Below are 11093 nucleotides of genomic sequence, written 5' to 3' on the forward strand. Positions count from 1 at the left end.
AATGGGACTGGAGAAGATAGTGAATTAAGAACATTTTAAAGGAATTAGTGACTTAAGAACATTTTAAAGGAATTAGTGACTTTGGGTTTTTGATCAAAGCAACTGGGTCATGATTCTAATCACTGAGATGGTGACATCAAAGGGCAGGGTAGCATGAGCTAATAGGTTCTGTTTTTAGTATCTGGTTCTTGATTTTTATGTAGGAGACTCAAGGGGATGTCCAGTAGATTCTCATACATACAAGTTGCTATTCTGTAGTGAGGACAGGGCTGAAGATACAGATTTGAGAGTCACAAGAAGACACACAGCCACCCCAGAGCATTTGAAAGGTGAAACTGAAGAGGTGAAACTCCTTGTGTCCTACAAGTGTCTTGTTCTTGAGATGAACCAGATCAAGACAGGGCAAGAGAGGAGATACTGAAGCCCAACCCTGAAAACCTGGCCCAGCTTCTGGGGCTGACAGTCAAGGCTGAGGCTGGTGAGCAGTGTGGTGTGAGAGGCTGAAGCATGGTTGGAGTGTGGCCAAAATAAATCTGGAAGGGTGACCAAGGAATGGTCAGCAGAGAAATCTTTCCTCCGGGGGTAGTCTCTCAACTACTAGATCTACGCCCTGAATTAGGAGTCTCGTGTATTATAATGTTTGACTCTAAGTCTGAAAGCTCAAGTGTGAGAGAAGCATAACGTTTATGACTTATGAATCCACCTAATTTTGACTCTAAGCTGCCATGCATTAGGCTGGTAGGAAGGTGAACGTAAATCACTCCAGTAGGTTTGGGTCCCACCTCAGTCACACTCCCTTACTCTGCCAAGGCTCCAGAGGCCTTCCTTAGTCATTGGTCATCTCCCACATCAGTCAATGCTGATGTGCCCATTGTCTGTGTCTGCACAATACTGGCAGGTCTGGCAGCATCTGGCAGTTTCTGTGACATATTTAGGACACTGGACTATTGGGCATAGCTCTGCAACCCATTGCCTAGGGCTTTGTTTTCCTAGATGAACTGAGTACCTCCTGCCCGGAGTCTTGCTTCCTGTAGTAATGACCCAAGCAGAGAATCTACAGATTCTCTTGCTTCTAGATCTACAGATCTCTTCTCTTCAGGACCTCTAGATCTACAAAGATCTTGCTTCTAGATCTACAGATCTCTTCTCTTCAGGACCTCTAGATCTACAAAGATCTTGCTTCTAGATCTACAGATCTCTTCTCTTCGGGACCGCTAAAGTAATCTCTAGTTTGCATGGATATTTCTCCCTCTTGTTCTTTTACCATATGCTTTTATAGTTTGTCAGATTCATAACTTGAAAAACATGTTCCTCTTTCCTCCAGGAAAGGGAGGGATTACTAATTCAAAGTGAGGGAAAATATTTGCATTTCACTTTCTAGTCCATCAAAAAAAGGGAAGAAAAGCAAAAACAGTGAAGATTTTGTACTGAAATAGTGAGCATTTACACCCTGCCACATATTTGTGGAGAGGAGGATCAGCAAGTGCAAGGAAATACCCAGGAGAAGGACTTGATGAATGAGACAATTGGCAGGACATATGATGGGTCCGAGGAGTGGCTGAAGGTGATGTCTTTAAACTTGGGCTTCCCTGATTTTCAGAATGGAGCATTGCAATGAGCCTGCATTCAGGGTCCATAGATCAAACCTGAATATCCCCAGTTACCTAGTAGATAGGGCTGCAGGTGGCAGGGGTGGGGGCTGGGCATTGGTGGTATAACCTCGTATGAACTTTCCTGCTTCTAGTCAAGAAGGCTTTGGAATTCTGTTGGGGGTTGAATCTGGGTGCTGAATTTTTGCTTTAATCTGTGAATTGTTGTGGATGCCCATGGCTGAAATTAACTAACTTTAAAAAATAATTAGTCAGTTTACTTGCTTTATTTCATTTGTTCTTCAAACTACCCAGGAAGGTAAATGTCACAGTTTCCATTCTGCTGTTGGGAAATCTGAAACTCAGAGAGGCCAGGGGAATTTATCACAGTAATACAGCTAGTATGTGACATCAAATCCATGTCAGTTATTGTAGGTTTATCCTAGTGGATAATTTATTTCCCAATAGTGATATTTTGAGAATGAAAGGGGCAGCTATTAATAATTATCTCAGGACTATAAGTGAAACTGGAGTTTTCCTGTGTGGTCAGTCAACTTGGCTATTTCTTTATTTGTATTAACTTTTTAAAGAACAAACTGTAATCTTCGTAATCATTTCAACTTTTAAAAATTCGCCAGGATGGCCAACGTGGCAAAACCCTGTGTCTACTAAAAATACAAAAATTAGTCATGCATTGTGGTGCATGCTGGTAGTCCCAGCTACTCAGGAGGCTGAGGCAGGAGGATTGCTTGAACCCAGGAGGTGGAGGTTGCAATGAACTGAGATCATGCCACTGCACTCTAGCCTGGGCAACAGAGCGAGACTCTGCCAAAAAAAAAAAAAAAAAAAAAGACTTCTAACTCCTTTTATGAAGCCAATATAACCCTAATATCAAAACTTGATAAGAGTAGTGCAATAAAGTAGATTACAGATCGTTCTCACTTCTGAACATAAATGCAAGAATACTAATATGCATTAGGTAACTGAATTTGGTAATTACTAAAATAATACATCATGATTTAAAAATATAGCATACCACAACCAGTTATAGTTAATTCTTAGGACTGCAAAGAGATAATTCTACATTTGAAAAATTTATTAATGTGATTTCCCATACTAAGAAACTAAAGAAAGAAATACTTAGAACATTTCAACACAGCATAAAAAGCATTCCATAAGGTGCTATATTTATTTACAGTTTAAATTAGCAGAAAACTAGGAACAGAAAGAAATTTCCTTAATGTGATAAAAAGGTATTTACTGTTTACCTGGAAAATCTTGAAAAATGTTTGCTTTAAAATTAGGGATAATTCAAGAATACTGGCTGTGATAATGTTCTGCCTCACACCGGAGGCTCAGGCCAATGTAATAACAGAGCATAGAACACTAAGAAATATAACGATTGGATTGGAGGAAATAAAATTGTCATTTGCAAGTGTTATGACTGCTATGACCATTTACACAGAAAATTAAAGTAAATCAACAAACTCTTCAAAGTAATAAGAAGCTTGCGGATTGCAAGATCAATATACACAAGTCAGTAACATTTTTCAGTACTAGACATAATAAAATTAAAAAGATAATAGAAAAGAAGATACTGTCTAAAACAACCACAAATCCCTGTAAAATATCAAGGATTTAATAGACAAAAACTCACAAGACTACCACAGAAGAACATTTTGAAACTCTACCAAAGGGTAAAAAGAAACGTGAATTAATAATCAGAAAAATCATCTTCATGAATGAGGCAGCAGTATTCAAGGATAACCATTTTCCCTCAATTTAGGGCAATTCCAAGCAAAATTATAGCCACCTTTAGGGAGAATGTGCCTTCTCATATTTTGAACGAACCCTCCATTGAGTAAGTCTTGATAGAGGGCAGAGCCCTGCCTCTCTCTGTGGAAGTGGGAGAAGAATCAGAACCTTCTTTCTCTCTGGAGACTAGGATATGAGTATGTAATCCTAACTTGGACATAACATTCTCCTTGCTGGAACTCTGAAGCTTGTGTGAGTGGCAGGGTGATGCAGGGATGGCAGCATCCTGGTGGTGTCCTAACCAGGCTCTCTGCGGCAGTGTAGCCTTCTCTGTTGTCAGGCCTCCCATGATTCCTGCCCATTTTCTGAGCCTGTTTCTCTAAACTTCTTTCTGATTTTGTGAGCTCTCTGATATCTTTCCCAATAAAATTCATTTCTGTATTAATTTGGAATCAGTTTCTGTTCCTTACAATCGTAACTTGGAACTGGGAATGTCTACAAAATGATTCTGAAATTCATATAAAAGTATACATGTCCATGAGTAAATTAAGACCAGGGATTGGTCAACTTTTTCTACAAAAGACCAGATATTAAACATTTTAATCTTTGGTGGCTGGATGCAACTACCCAATTTGGCTGTTGCAGTGTTCAAAAGAAGCAAATGAGAGTAGTTGTGTTTTAATAAAACTTACTAAAATAGTTAGTGAATAGGGTTGGGTCCATGAACCCTAATTCCCTAACCCCTGCCTAAGACAATCAGAAAAAAAAAAAAAAGAGAAAAAGAGGGGACAGCCCCTTCCCACCAGATATTCAAACACATTACTCAGCCATAGTAGGTAAACCAATGTGGTACAGGTACAGGAACATACGAATAGACCAGGGAACAGAGTAGAACCCAGAAACAGGCACATGAGAATTTGGTCTATTTTGGAGAAAAAATTAGTTTTTATGGAAAAATAAAATTAGGTTCCTACCTAAGGGAGAAATATAAAAATAAGTAAGGACTTAAATATTAAAGATTGTAACTGCTAGAAAAAAATATATAGGTCAGGCACGGTGGCCCATGCCTGTAATCCTAGCACTTTGGGAGGCTAGGTGAGAGGATTGCTTGAGCCCGGGAGTTCAAGACCAACCTGGGCAACATAATAAGACCCTGTCTCTAAAGAAAATACAAAAATTTGTTGGGTGTTGTGGCATGTGGCTGTGGTCCCAGCTACTCAGGAGACTGAGATGGGAAGATCACTTGAGCCTGGGAAGTTGAGGCAACAGTGAGCCTACACTGCACTCCAGACTGGGTGACAGAGCAAGACCCTGTCTCAACGACTAAAAATAAAACATAGAATATCTTTAGGATTTTGGAGTAGAGAAGAATTATGATCATCAGGCCAGTATTAAAATATTTTTCATTCTCTGAGGACACATCAGAGAAAGTGATTGGGTTATAAGGACGAATTCGCCTAGAGCTCAATTCTGTGTTGTTAGTTCGGGTAATCACAGTCTTTCTTCAAAGAACCAAGGACTAGCCGAGTGTGGTTTCGTCTCTACTAAAAACAAAACAAAACAAAAAAAAGAAAGACTGGTTATTTGTTGGTGGCTGAATGATTTGTTTGTGCAAAGACAGGAAAGCCAGGCTGAATAGGGAATGGTGGTCTGGTCTTTGTGTTGACAACAATTAATAGGAAAACCCCAAGAGGCAGATTTTGGAGCCAAAAGGCAGTACAGGGCCCTGATGGATGATTCTATATGAAAATAGATTGTCCCTGAACATGGCTATCAGGGACAATCATGAGGCAAAGGACTAAGTCCAGACACAAAGTCAGATATCCAGTAATTGTTGTTTGTTTTTGTTTTCTGTATGTATACGTCCTTAAGGTTATCTTATTGGAGAGGCAATTATTATTATTATTTTATTTTTTCGGGACGGAATCTGGCTGTGTTGCCCAGGTTAGAGTGCAGTGGCACGATCTTGGCTCACTGCAACCTCCGCCTCCTGGGTTCAGGCGATTCTCCTGCCTCAGACTCCTGAGTAGCTGGGGTTAGAGGCACATGCCACCACCTAATTTTTTAGGCTAATTTATTTTAGTATTTTTTTTCTTTTTTAATAAAGATGGGGTTTCACCATGTTGGTCAAGCTGGTCTCGAACTCCTGACCTCAGGTGATCCACCCACCTCGGCTTCCCAAAGTTTTCGGATTACAGGCATGAGCCACTGCGCCTGGAGAGGCAATTAAAAAGACTTTGGGAACTTACAAATATAGCTTCAAATGCAAGTGCTGTCACATCCCAGCCATGGGAATTTCCTAATTTATGAAATGAATAAAATAATACCTACTTTTCAGGGTTGCTGTAATGATCAGAATGTAGGTATGTAGGGTGGATTGGGGATGGCTGCACATTCTTTGTTATGTACTCACATTGAGAAACGGAGTTTAATACTTAATTGCCTTATTCAACAGGTATTTAATGGGTGCTTACTCTGTGTCATGTGCCCTTCTTGCTGCTGAACAAAGTGAATAAATTCCTTGCCTGAAAGTAATTAAGGTAATACCTTTTAATCATTGTTGGTGACGTAATGGTTATTAAGATAACCAGAATATCAGGGTTTAGCTAAAAAGACCTAATTGTCTAATATGGACACGTAAGAAATGAAGTTCAAAGGAAATCTGTCCTAACTAAATTATAATTAACATCTAAGTATTAATTGTTAACAAGCTGAATAGACACCATATAGCGATTTCAAATTTAAATTAGCCTCTATCTTACCTATTATTTTTAATTTATACCACTACCTTCTGGAAGATGTGTAAATGAAAATCCTAAGTTAACACAAATAAGTACCACTCATCCATTCATTCATTCAACCATTCAACAAATATTTTATTTTATTTCATTTATTTATTTTTTGAGGCAGAGTAGTCTCACTCTATCACCCAGGCTGGAGTACAGTGTGATGATTTCAGCGCACTGCAACCTCCGCCTCCCAGATCCAAGCAATTCTCCTGCCTCAGCCTCCCAAGTACCTGGGACCACAGGTGTGCATCACCACGCCTGGCTAATTTTTTTTTGTATTTTTAGTACAGACGGGCTTTCGCTATGTTGGCCAGGCTGGTCTCGAACTCCTGGTCTTAAGTGATCCACCCACCTTGACCAAAGTGCTGGAATTACAGGCGTGAGCCACAGCACCTGGCTTCAACAAATATTTGTTGGACAACTTTTATGTCCTAAACCGTGCTAACCATTGTTTCTCTGAACGATTCAGACATAGACTCTGCTTTTTCTGCCAAAAACTCCACTTTTCATATCAAAATTATGGTAGAGGAGGAAAAACTTGAAAAAAAGTGCTAGGTTAATCATATTTTTTATAACTGAATGATTTCTTAGATTAAGATATTTTAATCTATTTACTTTGAGGTAGATAGATCCCTGAATGACATGGTCTGGTTACTGATAACTAAAAAAGTACAATTAGGTGTTAAGTTTGAATAGAATTTCAATCCGTTATTTAGGGTTCCTAAATTTTTCTATATACTGTAGTTGCTTGGTTTTATTCAGGGCTAGGGAAATTTGCTAATTTGAGAGGCAAGACAAAAAAGCCTGTCAAATGCATTTGTATTATGCCAAAGTAGTACTCAAGGTATCTTTCAAGTGAATGTTTAGCACATACACGTGCACACAAAACAAACTTGACATTCACCATCATCAGTGACTAGGATGGCGAATCCACTCTTGCTTTGTAACCAAGGAAAGTCACTGCTGCATGGTCCTAACGTGCTTAATCTTTATGAAGATGCCTCAGCAAAAGATGACAGGGATATGACTGTGTTATTCCTTTGAAGTTTAACTCATCATCCTTTGGTAATCATAACTCCGTGTTTTTTACCTCCCCAATTAAAGTTCCAAAAGGCAACAGTAGGTCACAGCAGCCCCTTAGTTGGAGATTACGCTCAGGTGCAATTTACTCTCCTCCGTATGCTTGCTAGTAACCAAAGGAGTAACAGTTTCACACACCAAGAATGATCAGTGAGTCAGTGGCCAGGGTTCACGTTGCATACAGCCTTCTATACTTGTAGGAAATACAGACTTTACCTTTAAATAAACTACTGTGGTCACCAGGGTCATGGTCTTTAGATTCACGTCATCTGGAGTGTAAAGCACTAGATCTGAATTCCCTTTTTGTTGATTGGGGCATTGACAATTGAACTGTAATGACAAAGTAGGGTATAAACTAGAACGTATCTTTGCTGATCCATACAGCATTTTTGTGGTAGCAAGTATTCTTTTGGTTAGAATTAATACATCTCTTCTGGTTTGAATGATCGTCTCCTGAAGTTGATGAAACTTAGTGGTTTCATAAGAGAAAGGGTGCCCTCATGTGGCGATTTAGAAACATAACAGCAAATTCTTTGGCATTCCCGGCTTCAAGGAGGAGGTGTATATTGCCTCATTTTAACTGTGGTTGTGTTTCCGGTTACTTTTATCAGTAGAGTATGGCAGAAGTGAGGCTATATGACTTCTATGGCTAGATCTTAAAAGTCATACAGCCTCCATGGTGGAGAAGATGCCATGAGCAGGCAATATGGTTGACAGTCCCAGCTGAGCCCAGATTTCCAATTATCTCCAGTAACGCAGCAGAAGTGTGATTGAAGCCATCCCAGCCCCTCCCAACCAGCCCGTGGGCCCCACAGAACAAAAGGATCACCTAGGGCAGCCTTGCCTGAACTCCTGGTCTACAAAATCATGAGATATAATGAAATGATTGTTGTTTTGAGCTACGGTTTCGGGTTCTTTTTATGCAGTGTTAGATAACTGGACACTCCTTCTGTTAATTCAAGTTCTCTAAAAGCTGATACCAAGAGGATCGGATTCGACATAAAAGAGGTTTTTGGGGAAACACCTGTGAAGGATAACGGGTGAAGGAGTGGACTAGGTAGGGAGAGCTTTCAGACTCTGATGCAGGTCTGGAATCTGAAGGAAGAAAGATTAGGCAAGAAGAGTCTTAGGCTATCTCACAAGAAAATAAAGTTTTTCCAGGCTGTGGTGCTGGAGGGGAGGTTCTCAAACCTGTTGGAAAAGTCTGCTCATCCCAAACACTTTATATCAAACTGGAGTTTTGGACCTGTGTGCGGCATGCTGGAATTGATAGAATGTAGCTTAGAAACCCATAAAAACAACTTACAGAATCCCACGCCGGGCGCGGTGGCTCACGCCTGTAGTCCCAGCACTTTGGGAGGCTGAGGTAGGCATTATCACCTGAGGTTGGGAGTTTGAGACCAGCCTGACCAACATGGAGAAAACCCGCCTCTACTAAAAATACAAAATTAGCCGGGTGTGGTGGCACGTGCTTTTAATCCCAGCTACTCAGGAGGCTGAAGCAGGAAAATAGCTTGAACCTGGGAGGCAGAGGTTGCAGTGAGCTGAGATCGCGCCATTGCACTCCAGCCTGGGCAACAAGAGCGAAACTCCGTCTCAAAAAACAAACAAACAAAAAAACAACTTATAGAATCCCAGTGTTAGGACTTTCTCCCTCTCACATTGTATATCATCTATTATGACTCTGAAAATGTATTATAGTTTTTTTTTGTTTTTTTTTTTGAGACGGAGTGTTGTTCTGTCACCCAGGCTGGAATGCAGTGGTGGTGCAATCTTGGCTCACTGCAACTTCCGCCTTCTGGGTTCAAGCAATTCTCCTGCCTCAGCCTCCCAAGTATCTGTGATTACAGGTGTGCCCCACCATGCCTGGCTAATTTTTGTATTTTTAGTAGAGTTGGGGTTTTGCCATGTTGGCCAGGCTGGTCTCGAACTCCTGACCGCAAGTGATTCACCCCCCCCCACTTGGCCTCCCAAAGTGAGGTGATTACAGGTGTGAGCCACTGCGCCCAGCCAAAATGTGTTATAGTTATTTTTTACATAGCCATGTTATTCATCAGACTTTGATATTTGAAGGCAGGATCTGTGTGTTTTGTATCTTTGTATCCTTCTTCACTCCCCAAGTTCCTGGCTCAATGAATGCTTGTTGAATGACTAAGAATAATAGTGAAATCACATTCCCTGTGTGGTTCTCAGAACAAATTGTAATTCTCTGGATTTATTTATAAGGACTTCATTGTTGATGAAATATCTGAATATTAATTACGTCTTCTAAAAATATGTTGTAAACAGACTTGTAAATAATAGTGAAGAAAATCACATGAAAGGAGGAATTTCTCTTTGATGGTACTTTGCTGTCTTAGTAAATAGTTTTTATAGTCTTGTCTGCTAGCACTGCTCTCCCACCATTTTCTGACAGGATTATGGATAGGAGAATTCATAACTCACTAGACTGACATTTGAGTTGACTTCCTAGAGAATACATTTAATCTTGAAAGTTCTGTACCTAAAGCCTTCCTTGTCACTGTATCCTATTGTGATGGTTCCCAGGTTTTTGGATTTCATGGATTAATATCATTTTTTAAAAACTGGGATGCTGACACTTATTTTATAAAGCAAGAACATCAAAAATAATCTATGGCCTGTTATTACCATCATTTTACAAAAGAAAGGCTATGTTCGTAACAAAAGGAGGATATCTCAGAATTTTAAAATGGAACGGACAGAGACAGATTACAGAGTTAGTACATTATCCTTATTGTTTCTCATTCCTTTACAGTTTGGTACCAGCTTGTGTACCTGAACTATTGGCTGTAAATTAAAATTTCAACTTATTTAAGGCTTTCCTAGTTGTCCAGCAGCTGCCATTTTCCAGGGGCTGGGAAGGAGGAATGAGAATGTCCTGGGGACAATGCTTTTTTTTTTTTTTTGAGATGAAGTTTCATTCTTGTTGCCTAGGCTGGTGGGCTGTAGTGCAACAGCGTGATCTCAGCTCACTGCAACCTCCGCCTCACAGGTTCCAGCCATCCTCCTGCCTCAGCCTCCCAATTACCTGGGATTACAGGTGCCTGCCACCATGCCTGGCTAATTTTTGTCTTTTTAGTAGAGACGGGGTTTTGCCATGTTGGTCAGTCTGGTCTCAAACTCCTGACCTCAGGTGATCTGCCTGCCTTGGCCTCCCAAAGTGCTGGGATTACAGGCGTGAGCCACCGCGTCCAGCCAATGCTTCATTTTTACAGAGGCAACAGAGGAGTTGCACACTTCATGTCTGCTTACATTCTGTTGGCCTGGACTTGGTTGGAGGAACAGACCAGTGAGGCTGGGGAATTCTGGTCTGTAGCTTTTGGCCATGTATTTAGCTAAAACTTGGCGTTTCTATTTTTGAAAGGAAGAGGAGAATGGATACTGGAGAAAATAGTGATCCATCACAGCCCACTCCTTTGGCCCTCCATGTAGCCAGGCTCACCTTTTTTTCTCAGCAGTGGAGCATAATCACCACATACCAACAACCCGAAGTCCTGTCTGGGTGCTGCATCCATCCCCAAGTCCAGGATCTCTGGGTGACGTGCTGTCCTCTCCGTCAAGTGACAGGGTGACTCTTGCCTCCCACACCTGCATCCAGTACGTAATGATGTTGTAGAATGGTTTATCTGCAATAAAATCTCTCTTTCACAAATGGAAAATTGGGAAATGGGAAATGAGCAGGACTCAATGGTTTATAACAATGCCGAAATTCTAATGGGCAGAAAAACAGACTCCTTACCCTGGCAATGGAATACATTCTTGGTTAGAACTTGTTCCATTTTCTGTGAGCAATTCTTTGTCTATTGTCTTTTACTCATTATTCTCTACCTTTTGCAAGTATTAGAAATATGTGCTTGTA

At 40.5% G+C, this 11093-nt stretch overlaps 1 long non-coding RNA gene across 1 annotated transcript in view; it reads left to right on the forward strand.

The window, feature by feature from the left end:
- Window positions 1-10893, forward strand: part of LOC116476863 (uncharacterized) — a 34144-nt gene extending 23251 nt beyond the window's left edge. The window contains exons 2-3 of the long non-coding RNA XR_004250299.1: window positions 5800-5884; window positions 10599-10893. This is a non-coding gene — a long non-coding RNA (uncharacterized LOC116476863). The remainder of the gene's footprint in view (window positions 1-5799; window positions 5885-10598) is intronic.
- Window positions 10894-11093: the final 200 nt, after the last annotated feature.

This window comes from Hylobates moloch, unplaced genomic scaffold (assembly GCF_009828535.3).
Source record: "Hylobates moloch isolate HMO894 unplaced genomic scaffold, HMol_V3 SCAFFOLD_11, whole genome shotgun sequence".
In the NCBI taxonomy this organism is placed as follows: Eukaryota; Metazoa; Chordata; class Mammalia; order Primates; family Hylobatidae; genus Hylobates; species Hylobates moloch.